General features: G+C 42.8%; 1 pseudogene; it reads left to right on the top strand.

The window, feature by feature from the left end:
- Nucleotides 1-119, top strand: LOC134913128 (5S ribosomal RNA; annotated as a pseudogene).
- Nucleotides 120-16,247: the final 16,128 nt, after the last annotated feature.

The raw sequence follows: 16,247 nt of genomic DNA, 5'->3' as shown, positions 1-16,247 counted from the left end.
GTCTACAGTCATACCATGCTGGATATGCCCGATCTCGTCTGATCTTGGAAGCTAAGCAGCATTGGGCCTGGTCAGTACCAGAAAGGGTGACCCTCTGGGAATACCAGGTACTGTAGTATCAAGGAATACACCTTCCGTGTATATATCTTTAATTCACCTATATCCCTATTGCTATTGTTCTTTGCAGCACTAATAATTGTGTTACCTAAGAAGGAGTCCAGAGTCGTTAAAGCCGGTTTTTCCTGTTTCTCTCATATGAATATACTTAAGTATAAAAATTCATAAATCCATAGAGAATACAGGATTTACCAACAAATTTTCGCTCTGATTCAATTCAAACATCAATACTCGCTTATTCCCAGTGGGTGTGCGGATAAACCCTCTGCCACCTACTTTACATTAAGAGAGTCACATATCGTCACATTGTGATTTAATACTTATTTTATTCACCTTGCTGATATATACAGCATCATTTATTTATTTTGTTTGTCTCTCCCCCCTTTTTTTATCGTCTGATATGTAATAAAAGTTATGTTTTATCTTTATAATTATATCTCACATTACTTCATCTTCATTACCAATTGAATTATCTAAAGTGTGCCCCAGAAAGACATCTAAACAGTCTCTTTTTGCTTCTTCGCAAAAAAAAAAAAACCCTATAAGGTTCCAACACCTTTACTAACAATATCTAGCTATGTAAAAAGGGGAAAACAGTTAACAGTTCATACACTACAGGCTAACATCAATATCTAAACATAATAACTACACATATACAATATACAACAGTTTAACAATAACAGAGAGAGAGAGAGAGAGAGAGTATGGCAAATACAGAGAATAAGTTGGTTACAGAGAATAACTTACACATATGGGAATGAATCGCAGGCGCAATCTGGAAATCCAGCTCTCAGTTAATCAGTGATGAAAACCTTGTGGAGAGTAAAGTCTTGTGTCCCCAAGCCTATTGCAAACTATATTTATTTACTAGCTCAAGACATACTACAATAGATACTGTGTGCCCTCTTTCCATTGGTTAGGGGGTGGGACATGTACTGCACCTGGGATCATTGGTTAGTTCAAGAAGTGGGCGATGGCTAGGACTAGTTAGTATTCTAAATTCCTCTTTGTCTTGTTATATTGAGGAAAGCTATTGTTTGGATCTTCCAAACAAACTCTGTCTCTGGGCTTTGTTTACCCCACTGTCACCCTCCTTCGGTTGAGACAATGACACCTCAGCACTCATTCATCTGGAGAGAAACCTGGACCTATTCATAAACAAAGGTGTAAGCCCTCTTCATAGAATCTCAAAGCTTAGTGTAACTAAGGCTATTGTTTTCAGTCTGTGGGAAAGAAGTGACTGAATTCCATTCACCCACCCTGCATTTATGTGTAATTTATTCGGAATGCAATTAATCTTATTTTCTATTTCTGTGCATAACCATGAGCAGGAACTATGCGAGTCCCTCCCAATTATCATAGGCACAACATCCCTTCAATACCCCACAGCTGGACACCATACACTACCCTCCAACCTTTGTCTGAGCCCTCCCAGCATGCAAAGAGGAATCTCTCAGGTCCAAGAGCCGTTTTAAACTTACCATACTTGCTGACATTATGAAGGGGAATATTAACTATAAAACGCATTATATTGGTTAAATATGTAGCGATCGAGTCGCTCGCTAGTCGCACACAAACACCGCCCTAAATACCCATCCCCATGCGCAGGCGACGTCAGAGCATCCCCTACGCAACCTGAGGGGATGCGCACGCACGGGGGAGTCGGTGCGCGAGCAGCGGGCACGTGCATTGGGGTTAGTACAAGGCATCATAGGTCGCTATATTTTTCGACTTTGACAGTCGACCCTTTGGCAGTCATCAATAACTGCCACTTCCTAAACAATTCAAACAGAAAAATATATGTCATCATGGAATACCTTTTTATGATTGGGTAGAGGGAGGAGAGGAGAAGGTGGGAAAGGTATGACCTAGTGAGATAGTAGAAGCATGTGTGTATGAATCCATGTTTGAGGGGTCATGTATCATCGTGCCGTACGTGTTTTAAATCAAGCTTCGAGGTATTGCGAAGTATACATTTGAATCCTTCTTATCCCGTATTAAGGGTCTGTGGATGGGCTGTCAAACTTTACCGAGCTCTTTTCGGCTTTTGGTTGCAACAAATGGGGGAGCACATTTAGTTGATGATACATGAATGGGGGAAACATGTGTCTATATTCCCTGTCGACTATGTGTGTCATTACCTGAGGGTTGTAGTGGTGAAGGTAAGAAACAACGTTATAAATGCAGTCATAAACTATGTGAGTTTATATAAACAGTCGCCGATTGAGGTCTTGCCTGATGTCTTGTATTGATGTACATGTTGTCTGATGTCTCTCGGTGCTTTTGCTATAAATAGCGAGCAAAAGTTGTTCCATTGTCCATAAAATGCATTATATTGGTTAAATATGTAGCGATCGAGTCGCTCGCTAGTCGCACACAAACACCGCCCTAAATACCCATCCCCATGCGCAGGCGACGTCAGAGCATCCCCTACGCAACCTGAGGGGATGCGCACGCACGGGGGAGTCGGTGCGCGAGCAGCGGGCACGTGCATTGGGGTTAGTACAAGGCATCATAGGTCGCTATATTTTTCGACTTTGACAGTCGACCCTTTGGCAGTCATCAATAACTGCCACTTCCTAAACAATTCAAACAGAAAAATATATGTCATCATGGAATACCTTTTTATGATTGGGTAGAGGGAGGAGAGGAGAAGGTGGGAAAGGTATGACCTAGTGAGATAGTAGAAGCATGTGTGTATGAATCCATGTTTGAGGGGTCATGTATCATCGTGCCGTACGTGTTTTAAATCAAGCTTCGAGGTATTGCGAAGTATACATTTGAATCCTTCTTATCCCGTATTAAGGGTCTGTGGATGGGCTGTCAAACTTTACCGAGCTCTTTTCGGCTTTTGGTTGCAACAAATGGGGGAGCACATTTAGTTGATGATACATGAATGGGGGAAACATGTGTCTATATTCCCTGTCGACTATGTGTGTCATTACCTGAGGGTTGTAGTGGTGAAGGTAAGAAACAACGTTATAAATGCAGTCATAAACTATGTGAGTTTATATAAACAGTCGCCGATTGAGGTCTTGCCTGATGTCTTGTATTGATGTACATGTTGTCTGATGTCTCTCGGTGCTTTTGCTATAAATAGCGAGCAAAAGTTGTTCCATTGTCCATAAAATGACAGTCTCTAAAGTATTGGGCTATCATAAAAGTTAAAGTCACTAGGGATATTGGGGGTCTGTGGCATAGTCCATCAATGGTCTGTATAAAAGAGGTTGTCAAATTCTTCTTCCAAGCGGATGTCTTTGTACCTTGGAGGAAAACAAAGGAGAAACGGGTGAAAGAAACGGACCAAGGAATCACATTTTCGTCACAACATTGTCTCTATCGTTGGGTCATAAATCAAATTAGTTGTTGTTATTACAGTGTCCTCGCTCCTCAGACTCATCACTCTGGTACTACCTTTACACTTCGTTAAAGTCCGAACGCATCTAAATATCAGGCCAACCAATATGACGACTCCCAGAATACACAAGAGAAATTTATCCAACGTCCATTATAATACCTTGGGTCCATTCTCCTAAACCAGAGAACCAATTTCGTGGGTTTAACCATGACACCCAACTGGTCAGCTCATTACCCACAGCAGCGAGTGTGAGATTGTGTTGCCTTCGAAACTCCCACTTCAATTGCAAAATGTCATCCATCTTTTGGTCTATGACCTCGGCCGGGTCCTCAGTGCTGTTTGTAATATACGTGCAGCACTTTACACCATTTTGAGTCGCTAGGGTAACACAATACCCGCCTGTCACTGCTGTGAGATAATTGAGAATCATCCTATGCTGAACCAGCTCTGTTTTGTAGGCTTGTAACTCTTTCCCAGTGTACCTGAACGTTTCATCATACATTTCGGTGATATTGTCTAACAAGTTCGCTAGCGCAGATATATATTTATAATTTATCACTCCTCTGGCAGTACGAGTGATATCTTACGCGAGTAGGAATTGAATCCCGGTGGATTCATGGATCAGATCAGAGGCCGTGCTCTGTCCTCTCTATCAGGTGCCTTTTAACGACGTGCTCGTAATGAGTGTGAGTATAAGGAGCTTGGGCACCGCGATTAATGTTTTTCATTTTGTTATGGGATACAGTCATTACTTCAGGCAGTACTTTTCCAATGTAACACAATCCCTCTGAGTTTGGGGCGAGGAACCTATACGCCTTCCTCCCGCATATGAAATATGCATCATCGGGGAGAACATATGGGACTGAGTATGACATAACCATGTTACAAACTGTCCATGTGAAATCTCCTAACCCTAACTCTCCCATCTGTCTAGTACACGTATCAGGTTGTACGATATGTGCACAGTATCCTGGTGATACTTCTCCAACTCGCATGGTCCTACTTCCTAAAGTGTACCTATACCGGAAAAATCTTCCATTGTCGGCTATCTGGCGTATAAGTTCTGTGTCTATGGGCATTCTATCGGCTCTATATGAAAATGTCATGGTTTGATTACTCCATGACACTTCCCAATTTCCCGGCTTTCGGGGATTGGAAATGTTAAAGCATACTAAGGACTTATCCACATGATACTGGTGGAGCTTCAAACTAGGAGGACTAGAGATATTAAACCTCTTGTCCACCGGCCTCCCACCACTTAACTCAAGTACCTCTCCTACAGTTAAAGGGAATGGTACTAGTCCTGATTTGCTATGACCTTGAGGTACTTGAGAGCATACCCAACAGTCTGTCTGATTTAACACTTTACCCACTAAGGAGTGATAGTCACTCAATGGATGCCGGTCCATGTGGACATTAAAACTGGACTGACATTTCTTGATGCACCCATCATCAACTATATTGTCACAATGCCTACAGATGCAGTTCTCTTCAGCTAACAATCTTTCACAATTCCTTCTATTGTCAATGCTACCAGATCGTTTTCTGATACTCGCCTTTATTCGGTGATTATGTTGTTCTTGGAAAACTACGCCTCCATCCTGGTCATCAGAACCCATTCCAGATCCTCTCTCGACCTCCATGGTACTCTCACCGAAACAGACTGCTCTGGTCAACATCATGGTCAACAGGAAAATCCGGATCACAGTCTCTTGGGGCAAGTCCATCTTATAGGAGGAAAAGGAGAAATTTGTAATGGGGGTACAAAAAAATAATTGAGGGGAAAGAAAAATGTTACGATGTCTTTTGTCCTCTAGTCTTGTTGTTTTTCTTGCTCTGTTGTCATCTCAAAGGTGCTGTCTCTCAGTCTTCCAAATGAACATTCTGGTGATACAGAAAGATCGCAGATTTGGAAGGAATATTGTAAGGAGCAAAAATCTTGCATTACCATTTGTCTAACTGATGTGTGACATACCATCTGTAAACATGAGAGAGAAGAGGAAAAAAAAACAAACGAGAGAGAGAACAATTCATATATATGTTACCTAAAACAACAAACAAAAAAAAAAACATTGTCAGATCTTCCGTTCACCATCAGGCTGTCACACCATCACATCCATTGGTATCTTTGCGCAGTCTCCCCCCACCAGTATTTCCACACTCTAACCTTTTGTGCCTGGCCAGGACACACCGATGTCGGTAGGTCACACTGGGGTTAGATAGACTTCTGCAAAGACCAAGTAGCTATGTGGTGTTTGAGTTCTGCCGATGAACGTCAGAGATGGGGAAAAAGAAACATTTATAGATAAATTTACAACGTTTACCCGGCCGTTCCTGAGTCTACACGGAACTGACCTCCCATTTTCATTAACTATAACCTCAGGCTTACTATCAGTCCTAATGATCACCTTTCCTGACTGCATCTTACAGGTGCGGCCCAAAATTCTTCTTATGTGATCCCTGATTACAATTTCGTGTATCATGACTTTGCTCATGTTTTTGTCTAGGGGGTTGATATGATTTTTGTGCATTTTTCAATCTACAGTCTCGTGCAAAATGTCCCTCTTTATGACAGTAATAACAAGTTACCACATTTGACTTACCCACAGGGGTCGGAGACTTATACTGAGGTGGCCTTGTGGTCAGGGCCTGTATACTTACAGCCATCAGCTTATCACTCTGCGACTCCCTGTGTCTGGTGATGTTTTGCTCATGCCCAACAGCGGACTTTCTTAATGCAGACACCGAGATATTTCTCCAGTTAGGTAGAGAGGTCTGTACCCTGATTCTTAGTGTGTCTTTTAAGCCGTCCATTAATACGGACACAGCTACCTCCCTATGATGTACATTTGTTTTGATGTCCGTGATCCCAGTGTTTCTAGCCATTACTTGCAGTGCTCGATTGAAATAATTAGAAGTACTTTCCCCTTCTTTTTGTCTTATGGAGAAGATTTTGTTCCACTCGACAACGGCTGGGAAATATACTCCTAACTGTCGGTTGATCTGCTTAATACATTCCTGATTGTGTTCCTCCGTACGAGGTACTTCTGTGTTTAACTTACAATCAGTAATAAACTTTGCAGGGTCAACACTGGAGGGCAAACATGCCCTCAGCACTGTCCGCCACTCTTTGTTGGTGGGTTCTGTGGAGTTTCCTAGTTCTTTAATAAACCTCTGACATGCAACTAGCTCTTTCCTAGGGTCAGGGAATTCAGACATAATTGTCCTTAATTCTGTCCGGGACCAGGGACGGCGCATTGCACTGTCCCTGGCGGGAATGACTCCCTGAGCGTCAGTCTGTCCATTTGGGACTGTGATCACCCTGACAGGGTTAAGTTCAACTACATCATCTTGTGTTGGTTCTACAATATGAGATACATTTGTTTGTGCGTGATATATAACACCGTACGTACCTGTGGACACGACCTCACCTGAGGGTTTGATTACTGCCTTTACCGATTTGGTCGCGTCCAAATGTATGATGGCTGCTGGAAAAGGTGCCGACATCGTGCTGGGCTCACTTTCTTGCTGGTAATCCTGAGGGAAGTTTAACATGGAGTGCAACTTGCACGGGTTAACAATTGTACATTTAACAGTTTTACTTTTATCTTTGTCACATTTGTTACTTTTATCATTAATACATTTGTTACTTTTATCATTAATACATTTGTTACTTTTATCATTAATAATACAGTTGCTAAGTGCATGTTTATCATACCCCAGTGTGCCACTCTCTGTAACCACTTTCTCTCTTGTTGCCATATTTTTCTTACCAAAGTGAGAGTCAGCTGTGTAAGCTAATCCTCCTAGTATTTCACCTTCCTGTTGCCAAAACTGTAAACAATCATAATGTTGGATCCGTTTATTTGCAGATTTAATGAGACATATCCTTCTCCTTAGATTTTGTAACACCTCGGGACTAAAACTGCCTACCCGTGGGAACTTTTCCCCGTCATGCACAGTCATTCTTTCCCATTCATCGCACAAAACCTCTGTGTGTGAACCGTATTTCTCACACATGATATACCTTGCCGACCCGATTGGTCAGTTTACTAAGTCAACCTGAACCGAGGTTGATCGCCCCCTACCTGAACAACTGGCCCCCATCTTTGCAGGTGTTGCTTTCACTACCTCTGACTTTCAAATCAGGGTCTTCAGCGAACCCTTACAAAAACCAAGATGTCCGGGGTAGGCTGGCGGCGGAAGTTTACCGAGTACCTCCACTCACTCTTCGCCCACGTTGGCCAGTACTTCAATCACTGACTCAGGGCTGCTGTACCCAACCTAGGGCCCCTATGAATCTTTATTTACTGGGGCGTGTGGGTGTGATCCGAAGAGCACTTAACCCTTCTCTGTAACTATTGGTTGTTAGAGAATTCCCGAGTGACCAGCGAACCTCCCTTAAAATAAAAAAAATTACACAAATCACGTTAGAATGTACAAATAGCGTTTATGACCCCTCTAGCGTACGCAAATGGTACTGGGTCAAGTTACTAACTAATGCACACAATTACATGCGGTACAATCGTTCTGCACATAAGCAACTAATCTTATGTGCGGAGCGACCAGTGGAATCGAAAATTGTGGCTGCGAATTCCTTCAGCCAGAGCTTAATGGCCTATATGGGTACCGCACCAACCCTTCCTGGTGTTGTGCTTCTTTACTCTTTATCTATAGCGGACTTCCTAGTCTGCTGTACCTGGACCTCCTGGTCCGTGACCTCCTGGTCTGTGCTACAGTAGACCTCCTGGTCTGCTATACTCTAATGCTCTTCTTTTAATATGTTTAACAAGGGATGCCTCCCAAGCTACCGTGCCGTCACTTACACGTATGTACCTCACGAGAACTCGATGATTTCCTGTGGTTCCACCCAAAAATTAGAAACTTATATATATGTATACACACACTTTCACCTCATATACTCTTTACTTTCGTTTCTGCGCAGAAATCCCTTTCATTCAGTATCGCAGGCTAATCCAGAGGAGTTGCAACTAGAGAAGGATCTATTAGCTTAAAATTTTGGACACTGAGATTGATTTGCGCTATTATCGCATTGCCTCCGTATCACCTACTAAAACAATACTATCGTGTGATTTGTATTATGTGGGCGTACCCAGACGCTCCGTTGCGTAATATATGCTCCGTGCGTCGGCCCTTGCGTCGCGTACGCTAGTCCCGCCCTTTGTTAGAGACACGTGTACGCAAGCCAGGTATATCCACAGAAATACAACTAACACGTTTATATCAATGTAGATGATCTTTAACTGTAATCATCTACCGAGCACCACACAGATCTTTCCTTGTATCTTTAGGTAAAGCCGTGTGCGTGTTTTGCAATTTACTCCTTAACGTATTAATATTACTTTTAACTACCAATAGCAACAAATCTTTCTCAGCACGTTATCAATTATAAATGGCAAGCAGGAAGGTGAGATGTGAAAATACACAAATGAAAAGAAATGCAGGTGTGTGCGTGTGTTGCGTACGCAAAACAGAGATAAACAGTTTTAAAAGACAATAGCGTTTTGTTCTTACATTCCGGTTCCGGATTCCACCAGCACTCCTACAGCGTAGCGATGCAGACGCTTATCTAGTCAGCACTACTGTATCCCTCACCACTAATACGGATACGAAGGGATACTGCCTTCCCGCCCTTGCTGACAGATAAAGTCTGTGTTCGCTAGTGCGGATATGTGGAGGACGGACGAGCCGCCAATTGATAATGCTGATTTATTACCTTATAACATACACTATATATGGGTAAGAGACTCAGTACGCAATTGGCGTATGGGGTACCGTAAGGGTACGCACTTAGCGTTGCAGATGCTTAGCCGTGGTCGAGACGCACATGCGGCACGCTCGCTCACAGCTAACGCTTGGTGTCGAGCACGCTATGGGCGGCCGACCACCGTAATGCTACGCTACTAGCGTAGCGGACGCTCGTGACCACAAGGGGAACACGAGCGGCCCAGACGCTCACGGGATGACACTCAGTAAACCTTGTATGCAACACACTGAAAGATTGAGTTTATACTGTAAACCTTACTACTTAAATACTGTAGCGATATAACGCTGCTTAACATTTGACAATGCTAAATTCCTTTGTCGAATAAACAACCCTTTATGAAGCTAAGAACACTGTACGCTGTTTACTTAAGAAGTACCGTAATGGTACGCTATCTGCGTAGCGATCGCTCAGCCGTAGGCGAGACGCTCAAGCGTCACGTTCGCTCACGGCCCAGTGATCACAGGACACGTTATTGGTTATGTCTAGGGGGATGATTCGCTGTAGCGTAGCATACGCTCGAGACCACGAGGAGGTCACCAGCGATGCAGACGCTTACAACACTATACCTTTATGTTAAAACCTTATACCAATGAAATACACTGAATACCTTAATGTGAGTACAGGGTGTAAGTGCAACCTTGTGTAACCTGACTATCTACAAAGCTGCTTGAGCGTCACCGACGCTCAAGTGAACACTTATCACTATAGAAAATACACAGATACTGGTTTAGGTTCCAAGGCCTATTAACTGTATTATGTCTAATATACTTGTAAAAGGGGATAACAGTACATATGATACACTACAATATAACAGAGACTTCCTAACCACAGATCTAAACAATAAATACAAAAAGACAATACTATACTAACCTGAATGCTATACAATACAATGCTATAATACTATGAGAGATATAAGAGTAAAGAAGAGAGAGAGAGATGGAGAGAGAGAGAGAGGAATTGGCTCACAGAAAGACAATGATTACGGAGAGAAACTTACGCACAAAGGGTAACGATCGCAAGCGCCTCTGGACAGCCAGCTTCCCGATTATCAGCAATGATAACCGTTTGAAGAGAAGTAAAGGCTGGATGTCACAGGCCCGTCTTTTATGCTACTCACACAATGCAATCTATTGGTCCCTACAGTCTCACTGTCCATTGGACGCAGGAACTCGGCTTCGCATTATAACAAAGGTCACAAGTTGATTCATATCAGTGGCCCTGGTTATGCAAAACAATGGGTGATAACTAACACATTCCTGTCTTCTGGAGGGGGTATTGTTTGGCGAATACAAAACAGAATCCTGTCTGGGTTCTGTTCTATATTCATGATGTCCACTTTCAGTTGAGACAATGACATCTCAGCCCTCATTCTCCTGTATACAAATCCAGCCCCATTTGTAAACACAGGTGTTGACCCTCCTCATTGAGTCTCAAAAGCTCAGTGTAATTAAAGACTATTGTACTCCGTCTGCGGGAAAGATACTGATTTGGAGTACAATTGATCTTCAATTACTATTCCTGTGTTTACCTTATGCATGTGTAGATATGAGGCCCTCTTAACATGCAAACTATTGTTTGGGGGATCTCTGAGGTCAAAGAGACATTTGAGACCTACTGATGCCTGTCTCCAACTGTTCAGATGCATGACTAAGTAAGGACAAATAATAATAAATAAATGGACATAACTTCTTATGTCCATAACTATTCGCACGAGCAATTAATCTGCTCCAAACCAACACCGGAATATTGCTATTTAAATACTCTTCCGATAGGTACCAAACACCACTGTCTGACTCCTGTTAGACCCTTCGCACAATACAAAGAGGGATTCCTCCGTTCAGGGACATTCTATATTAACCAAACTTTCAGAATCTATCAAAGGGACCATAATCTATAAACTACATTAATTGTGAAAATATGTAACGAATGAGTCGCACGCTACGACTACGTAAACTCTACCGTAAATACGCATACCGCGCCTGTGAGTGCACGTTATTGCGGGTATGCGAATCCACGGGAGAGCGCATGCACGCGCAGCGCGGACCAGTGTGCGGTGCAAATATGGCAACGTGCATTGAGACATTTTTCTGACTTTGACAGTCCACCCTTTGGCAGTCAATAATAACTGCCACAAAACATTTAAGGAGAAAAATGTAAGTCAGGGGTTAATTGATTTCCATGGTTGGGTAGGGGAGGAGAGAGGAGAAGGTGTGAAGAGGGTATGACCTAGTGAGATAGCAGAAGCATGTGTGTATGAATCCATGTTTGGGGGGTCATGTATCATCGTGCCGTACGTGTTGTAAATCAAGCTTCGAGGTATTGCGAAGTATACATTTGAATTCCTTCTTATCCTGTGGTACAGGTCTGTGGATGGGCTGTCAAACTCTACCGAGCTCATTTCGGCTGTGGTTGTAACAAAATGGGGATGCACATTTTAGTTGATGATACATGAATGGGGGAGGTATGTGGTTGCTGATATCTGTGCATGTATTCCCTATCGTCTATGTGTGTCGTTACCTGAGGGTTGTAGAGATGAAGATAAAGAACACTTACGAAAAATGCAATGATATTCTATGTCAGGGAAATGTACATCTGTCGTCGAAGTTGTTTTCGGTATCTGTTGAGAGTCGTCTTCTTTGCGCTGTATTGCTCCTTAGGCATGAGCAAATAGCTTTGTCTGAGCCATCAGATTTACAAAAATGTTGGGCTAGCGTGAGTTTAAAAATACTAGGGAAACTGGGGATCCATGGCAAAGTTCATCAAGTGTCCATATTTAAAGTTGTCAAATCTTCTTCTTCGGTCAATCCGTTGTCCGTATACATCTCGTCTCGTCAGCTTCCTCGTCCAAGGGGGTCTTTGTATCTTGGAGAAAAGCAGAAAAACAGGTGAAAGAAACGGACCGTATAATCGCATTTTCATCACATTCTGGTTTCTATCATTGGGTCATAAATCAAATCCAGGTTAATTACAGTTTCCTCACTCCTCAAGCTCATCATTTTTGTACTTTGTTTGCACCTCATTAAAGCCTGCCCGCATCTAAATATCAATCCAATCGATATAACGACACCCAAGATACATAGTAGAAACTTTCCAACATCCATTATGACTCCTTGAGCCCAGTCTCCTAAACCGGAGAACCAATTTCGCGGGTTCAACCATGACACCCAACCAGTCAGCTCATTACCTACAGCAGCAAGGGTGAGATTGTGTTTTCGACGAAATTCCCACTTTAGTTGGAGAATATCGTCCATCTTTTGGTCTATGACCTCTACCGGATCCTCGGTGCTATTTGTGATATACGTGCAACACTTTATGCCGTACTGTGTTGCCAATGTAACACAATATCCGCCTGTTACTGCTGTAAGGTAATTAAGAACCATCCTATGCTGAACTAGTTCTGTTTTATAAGCTTGAAGTTCTCTTCCAGTGTATCTAAACGTGTCATCATACATTTCAGTGATATTATCTAACAAATTGGCGAGTGCGGAAATGTATTTATAATTCATCACTCCCCGAGCGGTACGAGTGAAATCTAACGCTACCAGAACCTGAATCCCGGTGGATTCATGGATAAGATCAGAGGCCGGATGCTCTAACCTTTCTGACAGTTGTCTTTTAACTCGGTGCTCGTAATGAGTGTGAGTATAAGGAGCTTGGGCACCACGGTGTATGTCCTTCATTTTGTCATGTGTAACAGTCATCACTTCAGGCAATACTTTTCCAATATAACACAATCCTTCAGAGTTTGGGGCTAGCCACTTGTACGCCTTTCTCCCGCATATGAAATATGCATCATCGGGGAGAACATAAGGGACGGAGAAAGACATGACCATGTTACAAACCTTCCAGGTGAAATCTCCTGACCCTAATTCTTCCATCTGCCTAATGCACGTATCAGTTTGTATGACATGTGCACAGTATCCTGGTGATACCTCTCCAACTCTAGTAATCCTATTTCCTAAGGTATATCGATACCGAAAAGATTTTCCTCTACTGGCTATGTGGCGTACCAGCTCTGTATCTGTAGGCATTCTATCTGCTCTGTGTGAAAAGGTCATGGTAAGGTTGCTCCATGACACTTCCCAATTTCCCGGTTTTCTGGGATTGGAGATGTTAAAACATATGAGGGACCTATCCACATGGTATTGGTGGAGCTTCAAACTAGGAGGGCTGGAGATATTAAACCTCCGGTCCACCGGTCTCCCACCACTTAGCTCAAGTACCTCCCCTAACGTTAAAGGAAATGGTACTAGCCCTGATTTGCTGTGACCCTGAGGTACTTGAGAGCATACCCAACAATCGGTCTTATTTAACACATTACCCACTAAGGAGTGATAGTCACTCAATGGATGCCGGTCCATATGGATATTAAAACTGGATTGGCATTTCTTTGTTACAGAGCCTACAGATACAACTTTCTTTTTGAACTAACATTCCTTCACAGTTGTTTACAAATAACATGGTTGTTAGATCGTGCCCGGTACTCGCCTTTGCTTGGTGATTGGGTTGCTATTGGAAATTTACACCTCCGTCTCAGTCATCAGGACCTTTCTGGATCCTTTCTCGACCTCACTGGTACTCTCACCGAAACAGACTGCTCTGGTCAACATCATGGTTAACGGGAAAATCCATGTCACAGTCTCTTGGGGCAAGTCCATCTTACAGGAGGAGAAAAGAAGAAATTTGTAAAGGGGGTATAAGAAAATCAGTTTGAGGGGGAGAGAACTCGTTACGATAATAAGTTCTCTCGTTTTGTTGTTCTTTTTGTTCTGCTGTCCTCTCAAAAGGTGCTGTCTCTTCAGTCTTCCGAATGAACCTTCTGGTGATGTAATCTTTCTTCCTGACTAGCGATCTTTCTGTGTGGAGCAAAAATCTGGCATTACCATTGGTTAACACTTAGGGGTGACATACCATCTTTAAATCATGGAAACATGAGTGAGGAGAGAGAGAAAATAAAAAAACAAAAGAGATAGAGAACAATTCATGTGCATATATACATTACATAACCCGACAATAACCATCAATAAGAGAAGAGAAACAAAGCATTTTTAAACATTGTCAACATTAAGAAAACATTGTCAGACTATTTGGCTGTCGTATCTACGTGTCTAATGGTTTCCTTGAGCAGTCCCTCCCCACCAGCACTTGCATTATTCCACTGTCTGTATCTGGCCAGAATACATAGTGGTGGATAGGTCATGCTGGGGTTTGGTAGACTTCTGCAAGGACCAAGCGAATATGCAATGTTTGAATTCTTACCAATAATCGTCAGAGATGGGGATAGAGAGAGGGAGAAAAAAACATTTTTCACAAATACATTTACAACTTTTCACCTGGTCATTCCTGTGTCTTTAGTGAATGACCTCCCACTTCATTAACCGTTACTTCAGGCTTGCCTCCATTCCTAATAATCACCTTTCCTGCCTATGTGATCCTTGATTATAATGGTGTGTGTTGTAATTTTGCTCATTTCTTGGTCTAGGGGGTCTAACTTTATGTGGGTTATTACAGTAGTTGGCATAATGCCCTTCTCTTCTACAATGGTAACAAATCCTTGGCTTTCTCCATGTGCCAATGGCCTGGGGTTTTGGTTGATTTGATGCCTCCTCAAACGCTCGGATGTTCATCATCATCAATCGTTTCCCCTGTACTTCCCTGATTCTTTGGTTACCATGATTATGTCGTTGTCTAGGGGGTTGGTATGCCTTCTGTGAATCTTTGATCATACAGTTAGATCTTTCCTAGGATCTGGGTAATCAGACATGATTGATCTCAATTCTGTCCGGGACCAGGGATGGCGCATTGCACTGTCCTTGACGGGAATGGTTCCCTGATCGTCAGTCTTCCCATTGGGGACTGTGATCACCCTGGCAGGACTAAACTCAATTACATCACCTTGTTTTGGTCTTATAATATGGGGTACATTTGTTTGTGCGTGATATAAAACATTGTACGTACCTGTGGACACGACCTCACCTGACCCTCCGTTAGGGGGTTTGATTATTGCCTTTACCAATTTGGTCGTGTCCACCTGGATGTCTTGTAGGATGGCTTCTGGAAGAGGTGCCGACATCGTTCTGGGCTCACTTTCTTGTTTGTATTCCTGAGGGAGGTTTGACATGGGGTGCAGCTTGCACAGGTTAATAGTTGTACATTCAACAGTATTACAATAATCATTGTTACATTTATTACACTTATTCTTATAATCTATATTACAGTTGCTAAGAGCGTTTTTATTGTTCCACCTTTGTGCTTTTCTCTCCGCAATCAACTCCTCTCCTCCTGCCATATCTCTCCCCTCAAGATAAGAGTCAGAAAAGTCAATAGACTCTTTTTGTAATTCACTTTCCTGTTGCCATAACTGTAAATATTCATAATGTTTATTTTGTCTCTTCGTTGGTTCAACGAGACTTATCCTCCTCCTTAAATTTTGTAACACTACTGGACTGAAGCTACCTATTCTTGGGAATTTGTCCCTGTCTTGTACAGTCATTCTCTCCCATTCATCACATAAAACTTCAGCGTGATTTCCATATTTCCGACCCGATGGATCGGTTCTCTGAATCAACCCGAACCGAGGTTGATCGCCCCCTACCTGAACAAATGCCCCCCATAATCTGCAGGCGTTGCCTATTCCTCCTTGAATATCAAGGCTTTCAGCGAACCCTTACAAACAAACCAAGATGTCCTTGGGCAGGCCGGCGGTGGTGGTTTATCAAGTACCCCACTTACTTCTCGCCCACGTTGGCCTGTGCTGCAATCACTGTAGCCAGAGCTGCAGTACCCAACCTAGGGCCCCTGTGAACCTTTATTTACTGGGGCGTGCTGGACCTACCAGTCCCCAGTAAGTATCGGTTGTTGGATAGTTCCCGAGTGACCAGCGAACTTCCCTTCCCAAAAAATAAAAAATTACACAAATCACGTCAGAATGTACAGATAGCGTTTGTGACCACTTTACTCTAATGGTATTAGGTCAGATTACTA

This window comes from Pseudophryne corroboree, chromosome 4 (genome assembly GCF_028390025.1).
Source record: "Pseudophryne corroboree isolate aPseCor3 chromosome 4, aPseCor3.hap2, whole genome shotgun sequence".
In the NCBI taxonomy this organism is placed as follows: domain Eukaryota; kingdom Metazoa; phylum Chordata; class Amphibia; order Anura; family Myobatrachidae; genus Pseudophryne; species Pseudophryne corroboree.
This window is presented reverse-complemented; position numbering and strand designations above follow the sequence as displayed.